Source organism: Crotalus tigris, unplaced genomic scaffold (assembly GCF_016545835.1).
Source record: "Crotalus tigris isolate CLP2741 ecotype Arizona unplaced genomic scaffold, ASM1654583v1 scf7180000020218.1340706, whole genome shotgun sequence".
Lineage (NCBI taxonomy): Eukaryota > Metazoa > Chordata > Lepidosauria > Squamata > Viperidae > Crotalus > Crotalus tigris.
This window is the reverse complement of record NW_024097911.1, coordinates 380,729-396,958: the sequence shown is the minus strand read 5'-3', so window position 1 is coordinate 396,958 and position 16,230 is coordinate 380,729. Positions and strand designations below refer to the sequence as shown.

The 16,230-nt window shown below is 40.6% G+C and overlaps 2 protein-coding genes across 3 annotated transcripts in view; one reads left to right on the top strand and one right to left on the bottom strand.

The window, feature by feature from the left end:
- The window catches only part of GNL3L (G protein nucleolar 3 like), a 43,564-nt gene extending 41,729 nt beyond the window's left edge, over window positions 1–1,835 (bottom strand). The window contains exon 1 of the mRNA XM_039366017.1: window positions 1,787–1,835. The gene's annotated coding sequence lies outside the window, so the exon portion shown is untranslated. The remainder of the gene's footprint in view (window positions 1–1,786) is intronic.
- Window positions 1–16,230, top strand: part of FGD1 (FYVE, RhoGEF and PH domain containing 1) — a 68,139-nt gene that overhangs the window by 11,660 nt on the left and 40,249 nt on the right. The gene's annotated exons all lie outside the window — the stretch shown is intronic.

Genomic DNA, 16,230 nt, shown 5'->3' with positions numbered 1-16,230 from the left:
AATTTACAAGGGATTCCTCCCCAAGTCAAGAAAATAGTTGGTGATTTTTAGGGGGGAAAAGAAGTGCTGAAGCTGTTTTTCATAATCCAGCATTTGATATTGTTGCATGTGCTCTGAAGCACTCCCAGCACCACATTTAAATCCTGGGGAGCTAAGTGCCAATCCCGTGGAATTAGATCTCATTTTCCCCTTTCCCTTAACTATTTTAATTAAATGTCTTCAAATGGAGTGGAAGCCTCAGTAGAACTAATGGGGCTTACTAAACATATGTGCATATAGTCCCCATTTATTGATGGAACAAAGTAAGTGAATCCCATGAATGTCAGAAGGAGGCTCGAAGAATGAGGCAAGAGCTGTTAAATGAGGTATCTGTCCTTCAGATATGCTTGTTGTTTCATTGCCGTTGTGTTTGCTCTGGCTCTGGTGGCCAAGCCATGACATTCATTTTCTGTCCTACTTGGCACTTCAGATATGGATGGCCAGGTGTTTCACACTTCCCTCCCCTCCTGTCTGAATAGTTAACAGTTTTAGGTAGGTAACTCCTGCACAGATTTGACACATATCACTAGACAATTGGTGCCTTAATTGTCAGTAGAGTGCCTGCTTCTGAGATGTCTTGCAACCTTATCAGTCCTTGGCAAGCTGGAAGGGCTGGTTTGATCCTGCCTTCTTCCTGTCCCCACTAGCAAAGACCATATAAGTATCGGAGCCTGTGGACAATGGATTCTGTTCTTCTCCCCCTCGTTTCCTACTGGCAAGGGAAATCTGTTAAAAATATTATGGAAATGTTTCTTTTTCCCCTTCTTGATTGAGGGGTTTTTGTGTGTTGCATATGTGGATTTGACAGACCTTCCAGCTTCAGTTTTAGTTAATAGAAAATAGAATTCAGCTGTGTATTAAGCAATTCTCTCCCCCCCCCTCTCTCTCCCTCTCTCCCTCTCCCTCTTCTGGAAGATTGGGGATGGGAGGCTTCCTGATCTGCAGTAGGGCTATGCAGTCTTCTCTTGAATCCCCTCTCCTTTCTTGATCCAGCTCCTCCTGTCACCTTATTCCTGTTGGTGCCTAATACCTGTTTTGAGACACATTAATCTGCTTGAGTCAGCATGGCTTGTGCTATGGGGGTGGGTAGCTTATGAATTGGGGGAAGAAGACAACTTTAAAGAGCTCTGTAAGAAAACCACACAGAGCCTTAGGCTGCGATAGCAGTGGGGGATGGTGTGAAAAAGGGCTAAAGCCCTGGGGGATCAAGAACCCTCCCCACCACCACCACCATCTGTTCCTTTTGGTCCTTAATGCAAATGGTATCAACTTTCTGGAACAGGTAGCCTGCTGGGGATAAGGGCAGCTGAGGGTTTTGGGTTTTTTTTTTTTTTTTAAAAAAATCTGCCTGCCAAGTAGAATTGTAGGGAGAGTCTAGATTTGGCACTGCCATTTGATTCTACCCTCCGAGGCCAGATTTAAGGACACAATCTTCTTCCTTTATCCCCCCCACGGTGTGTTTGTCATGCTGTCCCATTGGCATACATGCCACTTTACATAGCGAGATAAAACTCCTTATCTGCCTGCAAGGAGACCTGTGCATTTAATTTTCAAAGTGGAGGAGAAAAGAGGGGAGGAAGGTAGGTGACAAAAGGCTGAATCAGACATTTTCAGTAATCTTTCTGGATGGCGGTGAAACCAAGAGAGGTGAGGACTTAACCCCCAAGCCTGTCTAATTTCCCTCCTCCTTCCTCCCAGAGATGGGGAGTCAGTTGTGGTTAATCATCTGTCCAGGGGAAGTACTCACCTTTCCATCTACCCGAATGCAATGAACCGTAGGGTTGGCAGGAAGCTCTCCAGCTTCGGAAACTCTGGTTCAAATATGCCCTGCCCCTCCCAGAGAGAACAAGGAGCAGCCTCGAGGCTCACTCCTGACACGGGTGCGGCACTGAAGTGTATCAGGCGTGCCCTTGCTGGCAGGGTTGTTTCCCACAGGTGAGGTCACTGGTGGGGTTAAGGTGGAACCAGGATTCTCGGGAATGGGAGAGGAATGGTTCCTCCCCCCCCCTTTTGTTTTTGTCTGTCTTCTATGTTTCCACTGTCTGTGCATTAGAGGACAGAAGCATAAAGAGTGAGCTGTTAACTGTGCCATGTGAGATGTTGAAAATGCTGGAAATGCATTTAGGGTCTCTAGCTTTCAGGTCTGGCAATGGTTTCAGAAATGCAGAAAGGGAGTAAGTGGGTCTGATTCTCTTGGAGAAAGTTGGTTTGGGGACATCTGGAGTTTCAAGATGGGCTTGTCTTAACCTTAAAGAAAATGTTAAAGGGTATTAGGACCCTTTTCATACCAATTGACAAAGCAGTTCAAATGGTTCCATTCCATTGGGTATGTCTAGACTCTAGTCTAACGAAGAGAAGGACAAGGGGGGGGGGGACATGATAGCAGTGTTCCAATATCTCAGGGGCTGCCCCAAAGAAGAGGGAGTCAAGCTATTCTCCAAAGCGCCTGAAGGCAGGACAAGAAGCAACAGATGGAAACTAACCAAAGAGAGAAGCAACCTAGAACTAAGGAGAAACTTCCTGACAGTTAGAACAATTAATCAGTGGAACAACCTGCCTCCAGAAGCGGTGAACGCTCCAACACTGGAAGTTTTTAAGAAGAGACTGGACAGCCATTTGTCTGAAATGGTGTAGGGTTCCTGCCTGAGCAGGGGGTTGGACTCGATGACCTCCAAGGTCCCTTCCAACTTTTTATTGTTGTTGTTGTTGTTGTTGTTGTTGTTATTATTATTATTATTATTATACAGTTTGATTCACTGGGTAATTTTATTCAACATCACCCTTTTTCTGGAAGGCAGAAGAAAGCCTGAAGCTATTACCAGACCCTATGGCTAGATAACCTAAACTTAGTTGCAGCAGCATTTGCCTTTTCAGCTTTTAGCTAAAGCTCCAATCTCCTTTTCTCACACTGTACGTATCTCATTGTGGCTGGCACAAAGAGAAATAGAGAAATGTCTTCCGGAGACTGAATTGCCTGTATAAATAGAAATATTCCCCAGTGGAAATGCAATAGCTAGCTTTCCCCTAGCATTTTCCAGAGCTATTGGACTACAGCTCCCAGAATTCCCAGATATTGTGGGTACCAGGGTAGGGAGCACTGTTACTTAAGCAAAATATGTGAGATGATTGCAAATGTTATTTCTCTACCTCCAGCTCACATCACTGACTGTCACGCGGAAAAGTGCTCAGTATCATCACGTTGTCTTCTATATCTGTGTTAAAAATTTTTATAAAGTGAAGAGTCAGAGCAGTGGCTTCTCCCTTTCTCCTATAAGTTAAGCTAAAGTCTATATTAGAAAAATAATGATGTTCCGTAATTTTAAATATATTATTTAAAAAAAAATATGGAATATGGGTGTGATTTTTGATTACTTAAAGTTTAAATATGAAGTATAAATTTGGGATTCATAGAAATGAACATGAGGTTAATTTAATGGAGAAATCACTGAGACCGCTAAACTTTTATACATTTTAAACTATTTATTGCAGTCAAACAAATCTCTGACCAATTTAAAATGAATATGGCCATAAATGCATAGTCTGACTGGAAGACCTGTGTATATTGTTCTGTTCTTGCACTTGGAAACTGTGGTTTCAGTTTTAGATCATGACCAGTGTCTTGAAACCAGAAAAAAAAAGTCCGTATTCTACCAGGTGATTTTGCTACCTTAAAGAGGCAGGTAGGTTCCTGTTTGGGCAGTGCTCTTTAAAACTATTTGGCCTGATGGTTGCTAGGATCAGAGCCAAGAGGAGGAATTTTAACTTCTTCTCCATATTTTCCAGGACACAAAGAGACTTGAGAAGGGGGTGGCTGGAGAATAGATTTGCTTAGAGGTGAGTGACCAATGGGTGCTGGGGTCTCACAGCAAAGGAGGAGAATGAAAATAACTCATGGATAAGAATAATCCTTTGGCTGTTATTTAGTATGGTGGTGTTGGATCCAGAAAGATCAGACTTCAGGCGTCAGATCTGCTTGGGGTTTTGATTCCCCTTTGAAACAAATGTGGAGCTGCAAATAGTCTTGTTCCTTCAGGGCAACCTGTACAAGAGAGTTAGTCACTGCAGCCATTTTTTCTATTCCATCTCAGGCATCATAAAGGCTTCGGGCTATATATTTCGAAAAGTCGGCCATACTAGATCGGTTTCCCCACCCTGTGGATGAGCATTTGTAGATGGGGTGCAGGAAGGAATGGGCCGTAATGGGAAACAGTAGGAGAATCATTTCTAGCTTTCATTGTAATGTAAGTGAGTCAGGATTCAGTAACTCAGGAACAATAGTTGTTAAATGATCTGTCTGTCTGTCTAATAATTCTGAATTTTAGATCTTTTTGCTGCTTGGGAATTAAAGTTCATAACTTTGTTAAATACAATATTAATTTGAACAAGAGTTGCTTGAAGATTACAACCGTATGCAGACCCCTGGTGGTAAAAGTGAGTTACTTTATGCACATTTGCAGGATCAAATCTCAAATTCAGAAAAAAAGTTAGTTTGAATTCTCATTGAATTTAATTTGATTTATTTTAATCTCAGATTTCAGTGAAACTTATTGATCTAAGTGTAGCTAGTTGATTTTGGATTTAGTTTGAACTCTTACTGGGGCTTAATATCTCATCTAGTTATGAGTTTGCTTCAGGCCATAGTTAAAGTATTGTTTTGACTACTTACAGTCTTAACAAAGCTTGGGAGTTGGGGTTTGAAAGATTCCATTTGATACTTGTATTCCCTTTTCTTTGAAACATCTTCTTTGAAGATGTTTATTGTCAGTGATGAGGTGAAAATAATGGAAGTGGTTTTGTCTAGCCTTTTCTATTAGTGATGGGTGTAACCTTTCAAATACAGTACTTTTCCAGTTTTAACTAACAGATACAATCCATTGTTGACATTGAGATGTCCCACAAAACAGTATGAAGGCCTTTCTACAACAGCTTTGGTGATCTATACTGCATTTCTATTTTTTCTGGCACTTTTAATTGTTATATTTCCTTTATTGGTTTGGATTGTCTTTTAATAATGGTGCGAATTGCATCCTTTGGCAGAACAGCCAGATATAAAATAATTGAAGGGTTTTTTTTTATTAACTCAAATTAGAAGAATCTGCTTGATCCATGTCCAATTCTCCTTTTCTGGTGAGGCCTGCAGGAATTGTACAGTAGTAAGATGACAAAAGGGGTTCCTTTATTTCTATGAGTTTTAATTTCTGCTTCTCTTTCTCACATATTCCTGGAAGGACCATTTAAGAATATCTTTCATTTTCCAAACCAGTCCAATGTGAAATGTGTTCCCCTTCTGCATATTGTAGTGATTATTTTTCCTTTAAAAGTCAGATGTATAAGTGGGTTGGTATAATAATCATGGGATAGTGTGTGTGTGTGTGTGTGTGTGTGTGTGTGTGTGTGTGTGTGTGTATTTGTATTGAGTAGCTCCGTGTTCAAGGGCTATTCCAACCAATGCTAACAGACATCTTTAGTTAGCCGCTCTAGCTCTTTAAATCCTTGAAATCCGTGTTCACCAATTTGATGCACTCCAGATGTGCTTGAATGCTGTAGCAATGCAGCAGCATTTTTCTGTTGCTTCAGACTTAGAGCCTACCAATGTGGAAATCGTGCTGAGCATAATATATAATATGAGCTTGTTGGGAGAAGGAAATAATGAACTGTCCTTTTTTAAATATTTTGGCTCAAAATTATCTGGCTTCTATAGACTAGAAGCTGGCATGAAAAGATAAATAAGTGGGTTTTGGGTTGCAGTTTGGGCACTGGGTCTCTAAAAGGTTCGCCATCACTGGACTAGAAGCTGACATGAAAAGACTTCCAAGGACACAAGCTCTGATAAGTAGAGGTATTATGGAAAAACTAATGAAGCTATTAGAAAATAAACCCAGTCGCTGCTGTGCATTAAACACCATCCCTATTTAGAAGTGAACTCAAGATCCAGATTCTTCTCCTTGTGTCTCCTATCCAGGCAGTGTAATGGGATTGAAACCATTCTGTTTGGGGTGGGAGGGATTGATTGCCACCTATCTCTTACTTTGGTAATGCACTAGAATGGTTTCAGGGTGTAACAATAAATAAATACATGTCCCATCCCAAAAGATGGTGCTACAGTTTTGATCTACCTAATGCAGGGGTAGGCAACCTTGGCTCTTTTATGACTCGTGGACTTCAGCTCCCAGAATTCCTGAGCCAGCCATGCTGAGGGGAAAGGGAGAGGTTTCCAAGATGAGCCATGCTGGCTCAGGAATTCTGAGAGTTGAAGTCCACGAGTCATAAAAGAGCCAAGGTTGCGTACCCGTGACCTAATGCAACTCCATCAGCATCTTCTCCTAGGTACCGTATTCTGCTTAGCCTGGGTAAAAATATTTTTTGGTTGAAGCTGCATAACATTTCCTTGCTGGAGCCAAAGTTCAGTTTGGGGCTTTGTCTGAGTGTCTCGTGATTGACTCATCAGATGGGAGTAGACTTCAAGCTTCTAGATCTAATAAATATATTGTATAGCTTATATTTGTTCAATTCTGTCTTTGCAGCCTAGGATGGAAGTATTTAATCCAAGGAGCAGAACATTTAAGAGCTTTGATGAATAATATTATTTGATTAATAATATTTTAGAAGGAAGATTAAGGATTCCAGCAAATATTCCCCTTTTAAATGAGGCACCTACGTTTAGGCAATTAGGGACAGCAAAACTCTTGTCCATCTTCTCTTGCTTTTTTGATAGAACAAAATGGTGGCTTGCCTCATTGGTAAAGATGGACGTATATCCCGTCTCCATTTTGAAAACTATCTTCCTTTTGATCAACTTGAGAAGCAGCTGTCATAATTTTAATAGAATCCCTAAGATTCAAACCTGGAGTTAGAGGGCAGAGCAAACTCTAAAATGATATGCCAATATGGTGGCATCATTTGCCTATACTAGAAGGGATACCCCTGTGGAAATATAGATCTTTCTAAATTGTTATAGATCATAAAGATTGAATAGTCTCATTTAGAAAAAAAGAGCCTTTATTGCTTTCATCAATACTGTAGAAGCTGACCTAGTCAAAATATTTATCCAGGTCTAATCACCCCATTTAAATAATGACCTTATAGGCTACCTCTCTGAGTTTTTTGCATTTATGTCTTTTCCAGCCTTTAATTGTAATTTCCTATCTGTACTTTTTAGCTTCTATCCTGTGGCACTTGACATGCTTTCTGTATGTATGCAGTCTGCAAGTTCCCAAGTTCTTTGCCCAGCTGATAGTTCAAGAGAGCTGAAGGACCTCAATGGGAAAGCTGCCTTCCGTCCATTGGTCTAATGTTTTAATGTTTGTCCTCTTCTTAGAAGTGTTTCAGCTTTGCCCAATATGCTTTATTCGTGGCCTGTGTCTGCTGAGGCAGTGAAGATTTTTCTCAGTAACTAATTACATCTTTGTTTGGATTGAAAAAGAAATCTAAGCCCACTTCCTTCCTTCCTTCCATATTAATGGAGAATACTTTTGTTTTTTGGTTCGTTATTTTTTTTTGGTAGGGCCTTAAACTTAATTGTGGGCTGTTATCGCCATTTATCTTCTGCATGCCTTCAGTTTGCTTAGCCTTTGCTCCCAGTTCCTGTCCTTATAAGTCTTGTATGTGTACCATTTTATTATCTTTATTGATGTTGTCTGCTCTGAATTTTCCAAAGTAAAACCCGATAGTATGACTCAGTTGAGGCCTAATCTATCTAAAATGTATATGGGTTAGGGCCAATTCCATTTTGTTCACTATAGGAACTTTGCTGCATAAACAGAAGCTTTGTTTGGTAACCAGTTACCATACATGGCAATGACTGATGTTGTACAATATAAGCAGCTGTCTGTAGCATTCATGGACCGAAATGGCTTTGTATTATTTTATCTTGGAAGTTTATGCTGCTTATCCATTATCTCCAAATGACATCTCTCCTCTCCTCTTTTGATAGTTCAAAATGCAGGAATGGTATCTCTGAGCTACAGATCCCTTTGATTGTCTAAGTAGATACGTTCTTTTTAAATTGAATCATCCTCGCAGAATGTCAAGTTCTGTATCCTGGTTTAAATTATCCCCTTCTAGACAGGAAACATTTCTGACGGTCCATTTGTACAGTCAATGGAATCAAATTACTGTATAAGTTTTTCCTTGATTGTGCTTCTGCAGGAAACCAGGAAGAATTACTTGTTTGAATGCCCACCCTTCCCATTAGGAAACTCTCTCTCGGCACTAGCAATCAGTGAGAGAGTTTAAGCTTAATGTCTTCCTGAGAAGCTGAGTTTGGATGGGGGAAGGGTGTTTCATCTATTTAATGTTTTAACCAGCAAACTGAAGTTGTCTGTTGAGAACGGTGTTTCTCAGCCTCAGCAACCTTCAGATGTCTGGCCTTCGGCTCCCCGAATTCCCCAGCTACCTGGTCTAGAAAAAGTGTAATTGGTTGTAAAATTATATCAAAACTATTTGTCTATGTCGGAGGAAGCTTGACTATTTTTCATTTAACAGTTAACAGCGTACTTTATACACCAGGGGTCTTCAACCTGGACAATTTTAAGACTTATGGACTTCAGCTCCCAGAATTCCTCAGCCAGCTACTGGCTGAGGAATTCTGGGAGCTGAAGTCCACAAGTCTTAAAGTTGTCCCGGTTGAAGATCTCTGTTATACACCATCCTGGCACATTTGCAACATTTTAAAAATGGGGGAGAACAGATCTTCAGTAGTTAGCTTATACCGCTGTAAATATGTATCATAACTGCAGTTTTGTAGAATTGCCAGTGAATATTTTGTTTCTCTGTAATCCTATACTTCCTCTTTATTAAAAAAATCCCATTGCCTATTTCTTTTTACCTGTTTAGATTCTTCTTCATAGTAATGCTTTATTTGGCAGGAACTAGAGGTAGCAAGTTAGAATCAAAAGCAGCTGTACCATTCAAGTAAGCTGCAAAATAGGAGACTTTGGTTGGGTGAAAAGGGAGGGGTGGGCAGTTCAGCGAAAAGAGCTTCAAAGGGCTGAGAAAAAGAAAAGGAGAAAAATGGACCTGAGTAATGGTGTGATTGAGTAACAATGTGGGAAATTCGTTATCTACTAATGGCAGACCTTGAGTAGCAATAGGGCTGAACTTATGTTTGCAGGATTAATGTAGGGAATCTAGCCAGTTGTCGTTTATTTAACAGACTGGGCCATGACTTAGCAGAAAGTCACTATATTTGGGAACCACTCGATTTTTTTCTTTTTAATAGAAGAGAGCATTTTTTGCCAAGTTTTTCATTTTGGCTTGAACGATCAAGGTGCATTCTCCAACATCTAAAAAAGTTGTTCTAGATCAGTGCAGACTGAGAACTGGCATTTTAGTTTTTGTTTTAATTGTGTGTGCAGTGTAGTTGGCTCAGATTGTCATGCTGCTTTTCAGGTCACTGCCAGTACTAGCACCAATTTGAATCTTGTTTTCCATAGTTGTGTCATCAATGTGATAATATAAATACCGCTTGTTCTATTTAAAAAAATGTTAAATTACTCTAGTCTAGAGCCAAGAACTCCATTCATAATTGTTCTTTAATTTGCAGTTTTGAGCCAGTAGTGTTCTGTATCAGTTCTGCCCTATTTGAATATGAGGGCCTTGTGCAGGATCTTCTGAGTAAATAAACTAAAACTAGAGTGCCCCTCTTTCTTATTCACCAAATAGACTTTCCTTATTCACCAAATAGAGTCCATTTCTTCCCTTAAGTGTTAAGCCAGCCAACAAGTTTAAAAAAAAAAACAAAACTTTTTTTGGGGGGAGGGAGTTATGGAACAGTCTTTTAAATTGTAAATTTGCTTCAGCTAGTCCATATTTTGCTATGATTGATAATGTTAAAATGAAGAAATAATTGATTAATGCTTGATATAAGGACCAAAGATACAGGTAGTCCTTAACTTGTGGCCGGTTGCAACAGACCTCCGAAAGATATTTAGACTTGGTTCCAAACTTCCAGCTACCAGTTCCCCCAATCATAGGGACTGCGTTCTTGGCATTTTTGAAGAAAACCGGTATTTATTTCTGGTTTTTGGCAAAAGTGCCCCATGGGAAACAATTGCTTTGCTTAATGACCCTAGTGTTCATTTTACAACTACCACATTTGCTTAATGACCACTACAAAAAGTAATGAAATCAGGTTCGCCATATGATGAGCCAGTTTATGTATAGTCTTATTGCGCGAGATAACCCAGGAGTAAACACAATAAACAGTGGTCTATAGTAAATGGTGGTTTATCTTACACTATCTACAATATCATACATCAGGAACAATATACATACACGTGCTAATATAGCAGGATCCAACAAACCAAAGTTACAACAGGAAAATGTGGGAAGTCAGTGCCCCCAGAGAAGGAAATATTAAAAGGGCAGAAAAATATATTTCCTCAAAGGATGTTAAAGAGGCAGAAAAGCATGCCCAGTTTTTCTTAATAGCCCCAAGTCTGCCTCCCCCAAGCAAAAACCAGCTCTATAGAAATGCAGATGTAAATCCAGGAAGGTTGGAGCTAGAAGTTCAGGAAGACAAAGACACCTAAAATCTACATACCCCAACCAAGATCTAAGACAGGACATAATAGGATTAACTCACAGATGCCAAAGGGACACAGGTCAAAATACATGACACAGGAAATACAAAGGTTCAAACAGGAACAGGAAATAACCTCAAAACAAAAGGCTCCAGAGGGTATAAAAACTCACTCCCTACATGTGCTCAGCCTTTTTTTCCCTCTTCTCTGCCAGAACCATCTTTCTGTCTGGCTCTCCTCTTCAATAAACTGCAACCTTCTTTCTAAAGCAGTCGCCATGTTGTTTATTCCCGGCTTGGACTGAACCATGATGAAGCCTTTTCTTCCAACAAAACAGAAGAGAAGGAACACATTACCAGAGCCTTCCCTTTGTACAAAGGCTCTTAAAGAGACACAGACCCTGCTGAATCATTCCATCATTCCATCTTATATCTTACATTATATAAGCTGGTTAGCTGTTAAATCAATACCTTGACAATTTACAACTATCACGGACTTATGGCCATAATGGGCATACTCCATTTTCAGGCTCCAGACTACCATCTTAGAGAATCTACGGGGGGGGGGTGTCAAAATGTGCATGGTGGTGTAATTTTGTTACTGATGCCCCATCCCTTTTCTATGTATGAATAATGTTGCATGCACGAAATGGATAGGGATTCAATTTCAATAGCATATATGCCATCTTACAGATTTTGATACCCCCCCCCCAACACAGCTGTCAGAATATTTATTTTTTTTGTTCTATTGTGTTAAAGGGAGGAAATAATGGTGACCAATTTCTAATACAAAGCGATGATGCACCTAGTCTAATTGCAAACAGATGTCTTCCCAGCAGATACTGGGAAAAATCCATAAAACAACCTGATGGGGGGGGGGGGGACTAACAAAGTTGCTTTGCCTGTTTTGCCAGCAAAAATACATCTTTGCTAACTGTGATTATAGAATTAGGGCTTGTGTATCATATAATGTCTGATTCTCAGCAGTGGAGCATTTAAGGCAAAAGTGTATGTGAAAGAAATGATTCAGGCTTTAAAAAGGCTTCATGAACTTTTTTTTGGTCCAAATGTTTATGAGATTCAAATAGCTTTTTACATATTGCCCATCTTACCAAAAGCAACTCTGAACGGTGTACAACAATGAGATAAAGGCAACAGTGTAAAAAAGCCCACAGATATAAAATGTAAAAATCAACATTAATAAGTATCATAAAAACCAAATGCTGGATTGTTTCCAAGGAAATTTGGAACAGCATGTGTGATAGGCGTGGCAAAAACAAATAGGCAACAGCATCATTTTAGGCTTTTTCTTACCAATTTCCTCTTGACTTTTTCCAATTCTTTGTCATTTTGACCAAGGGCAGATCCATTGAGCTTCCTTGGCTTTTGGCATGAAGTCAGCTGACTGTTTCCTGTGTATTCCATATCTACCTGTCTGTCTGTCTGTATTTGACAGAGCCTGAGGGTGCTACACCATGGAAGTGGTGCTTTCCTCCTTATCCCACCAGGACATGCTGTGGTAGAATGCCTTGCTGTATATTTATTTATTATTTATTTATGAGACTTATATACCGCTTTAAGTGCAAGCACTCTCTAAGCGGTATACACCAGTAAGCAATGTATATATATATTTACATTGCCCCCAACAATCTAGGTCCTCATTTTACCTACCCCAGAAGGATGGAAGGCTGAGTCAACCTTGAGCCGGTGAGATTTGAACCGCTGACCTGCTGAACACAGTCAGCTAAAGTGGCCTGCAGTACTGCACTCTAACTGCTGCGCCACCTCGGTATATCAGGGGAGCACCTGAAATAATGTGCTCCGTTTCTAGCAATCTTATGGCTCTGAGTCTGAATCTGCTAGTTTCCTGTTGGACTGCCCCCCCCTTCAGTCTGGTCCCTGACCTCTTTGCCTGCCCCTCGGTCCTCTTTTGGTGGAAAGGTGACTAGAACGTCCATAGTTATTCCCATGCTTTTTAAATTGATTGACTGATTGATTGAATATCTGTCCAGGGTTGACTAGGACAGTGGTTCTCAACCTTTTTAATGCCGCGACCCCACAACCGGTTGTAAGTCGAGGACTATTCAACCAGTCGTAAGTCAAGGACTACTCAACTGGTGCAGCACCATTTGCAGAATGGGACTTTTGGCGGGCTCAGCAGGGCAGAGACAGCCTGGACAATGCCTATTGGCTTTTGAAAGCCAATAGAATTAGACTCTATTCAAGAGAGTCTATTCTATTGGCTTTCAAAGCCAATAGAATAAAAGGGAGTAGCACAGCTAAGGAAAAGGGGGAAAAAATGGTGGACTGCGTTGTTTGGCGACCCCCGTGAAATGGTCGTTCGACCCCAAATGGGGTCCCGACCCACAGGTTGAGAACCACTGGACTAGGACATTTTTGCTTAACTCTCATGAAACTGAAAGTGTAACTGAAAGGACTCTGTTGACCATAGGGATGCTACAATGGTCCTAAGTGTGAAAACTGGTCATAAGTCACTTTTTTCAGTGCTGTTGTAACTTTGAACGGTCACTAAACAAACTTTTGAAGTTGAGGATTACCTATATACATTAACTATATTATATATTTTATATGTGGGCCCAAGACGCTTCCTCTTCACTCAGTGCAGCCCAGGCAAGCAGAAGGTTGGACACCCATGTTTTAAAGCAATCCAAATTGGCCTTCACTGTTTTAACTCTAGATTGAACAAATGCACCCAGAGTTGAGCTCTGCAGTTGGTTCAATGACGAGTTGAACTGCAGGGAAAGTGAGGTCTTCCCTGATAGTTGGGCACAATGGGCATGCAGAGTTCAGTCCAGAGTTCAATCCATCACAGGGATGGCGGGTGTAGAAGATGGGCAGCCCATCAGAGCACAGATTCAGGCAAGCAAGGTGAGACTATAGCAGAGAGGCAAGAATGGCTTGCAACAGTCCAGGAATCAAACAACAAGAGAGTTCCCTAAGCTGTTGTGATGCTAGAGGCAGGAACAAGGGTCCAACATTGGAGAGTTGTTTCTAATGGAGGGACAGTCTTTGGTGGCAGCTGTGAAGTAGACCCAACTGCAGTTGTGGCTCAATCAATGGAGGAGTCCTGGCTTTTTGAGGAGGCTAGCTGATTGACTTTGTATGCTTTCTGAAGTTACTTACACAATCTCAAACCAGGCACCCTGCAGGATCTAGTCCAGTGTTTCTCAACTTTGACAATTTTAAGGCATGTGGACCTCAACTCCCAGAATTCCACAGCCAGCAATGCTGGCTGTGGAATTCTGGGAGTTGAAGTCCACATGCCTTAAAATTGTCAAGGTTGAGAAACACTGATAGTCCTTCATCCTCTGTGTCTATTCATACTATATGTGGTAATGAGTTTACCTTTACCAACCATCCTCAGATGATTGATTGCCTGTTAACTCCTGAGGCTGGCAGTTTAATGAGGCACTTCAGCCTCAGTTCCTGAGGAGTCAGAGTAGACCACATCATTCACCGCTTAGTCACGTGGTAGTGAAGTCTAGAGTCTAGAGCACCACTAAAACTGTTCTTTGTCTTGCACTGCTGGATTCTGTGTTTTAATCCCATGAGAAAAACTTCTATTATCACTACCTTTTTTTCCACATTATGCACACACACACACACACACACACACACACACACACACACACACACCTCTGTCATGTCCTATTCATTTCTTCCTTTCCTTAAACCAGTAGGCTTTAAGCTTTCTTCCCAAGGAAAGACTTGTGGTGCCTTTATATTTGAGTGTAGCTTTAGAACTGTGCACAATTTTCCAACTGTTGACTACACAGTGATTAGTGTAAAGGTAGCAGATGAAGGTAGTATTACAAGTATTTTCTTGTAATCTCTGGCATGGAGTTAGCCCTGTTTGCAGCTGTTGCATCTGAATGGTTTCATTGAGCTTCCCCCCCATAAGTGCAGTATCCCTTTCCTGTCTGTACCAGGTCACTACTTTGTCGTCATCTTGGAAGTCACTGGAGGTGGCTTGATTTGCCTTACATCTCTGCTTTGTCCTTTTGGTTAAGCAATACTTGTCCTCGCCCCCTTACATTTTTTTTTTAATCTTTAAAGTACATATTTGCAAACCTTGTCAAATCTTCTTTTGTATCTCCCTTTTTAATACTAATGTGTATCTAATGGCAATGTTTGTTTGCTTATTTGATATCTATCTCAGATCCCCAAGATGGTTTGCATAAAAGAAAACAATACAATGACATTGAGGCTCTTCTGACTTCCTCTGACATGTGGCATTGTTCTGGGAAGCCTATCTCTCCTTTGCCCTAAAAGTGTAAATCTTTTTACTGTCCAAGGGCATAGAGAGAGAGAGGTACCTTTGTTCAGCAGCTGCCAAGGGAACTGGGATCTTCTCTTGCTCCAACCAACCTTCTTTTCTAGGGTGAGAAGACATCTTAATGTAGTCCAGTTTTCTATTTCTGACAGTATTCAGCCTGCAAAACCAAAGGAACTCTCTGTGAAGACTAGAAGCAAACAACAACAACAACAACAACATCCCCCAGAATTCTCCATCGTTACCCATAGGAATTGCTATTTGAAAATATACCGCTGCCACTGAACTAGAAAATTTAATGCACCTATCATGATTCAGAACACTGGTTCTTCATAAATGAATTTAATCTGCTATTCAGATGCTACTGTTAAAGCCAAATGCATAGAAATATCCTGAAACGTGGCTTCCTTGTTACTTACTTGCCTGAATGTATCTTTGGTGCTAAAAGACATAAGGAAACCACACTTGTATACATCATTTTTAAATAGTTTTCTGGCTTCCTAACCTATTTTGAGTAGTTGGGCAGATACAGATAGGCCTCGACTTAACGCTCACAATTGAGCCCAAAAGTTCCATTGCTAAGCAAGACAGTTCTTAAATGAATTTTGCCCCATTTTATGACATTTCTTGCCATAGTTGTTAAATGAACCATTGCAGTTGTTAAGTTAGTAACACAATTGTTAAGTGAATCTGGCTTCCCCATTGACTTTGCTTGTCAGGAGGTCACAAAAGAGGATCACATGACCACGGGACACTGCAAGTGTCATAAATATGAGGCAGTTGCCAAGCGTCCAAATTTTCATCAGGTGACCATGGGAATGCTACAACAGTTGTAAATGTGAAAAATGGTCATAAGTCACTTTTTTCAGTGCTATTATAACTTCGAGCAGTCACTAAATGAGTGTTTGCAACTTGAGGACAACCTGTACAGCTTTTGAATGGCAATGGCTTTGATTCATATGTAACCATCATTAAAATAAAGGAACTACATATGGTTAATATAATTGCATTAAAAACAACAGATCTAGTAGCGTTAAGGAAGACTCCAAGGATTTCATAGAGCAGAGGTTGTTATCCTTGCTGTATGTCCTGCCTTCAAGAAACTGGAATAAGTCTGTCCATTTTATCCCAATGAGAATTCTGAGAAGGAGGTTAGGCTGAGAATGGTTTTTTGGGGGGTCCAATATTATTTTGTGGTTTGGATGACTGTGTAGGGAATTGGGGTAGCATCTTTCTAGTCCTGGGCCACATCTAACACTGCTGCACTCCATTAGCTTCTTGTGAATTCTTTGGCAAATTCTTTATCCCTGTTAAGATCTGCCTCCCCTCCTGGTTTTTGTGGCTGATGGGTTTGATAAAGTTAATATTAGAGATA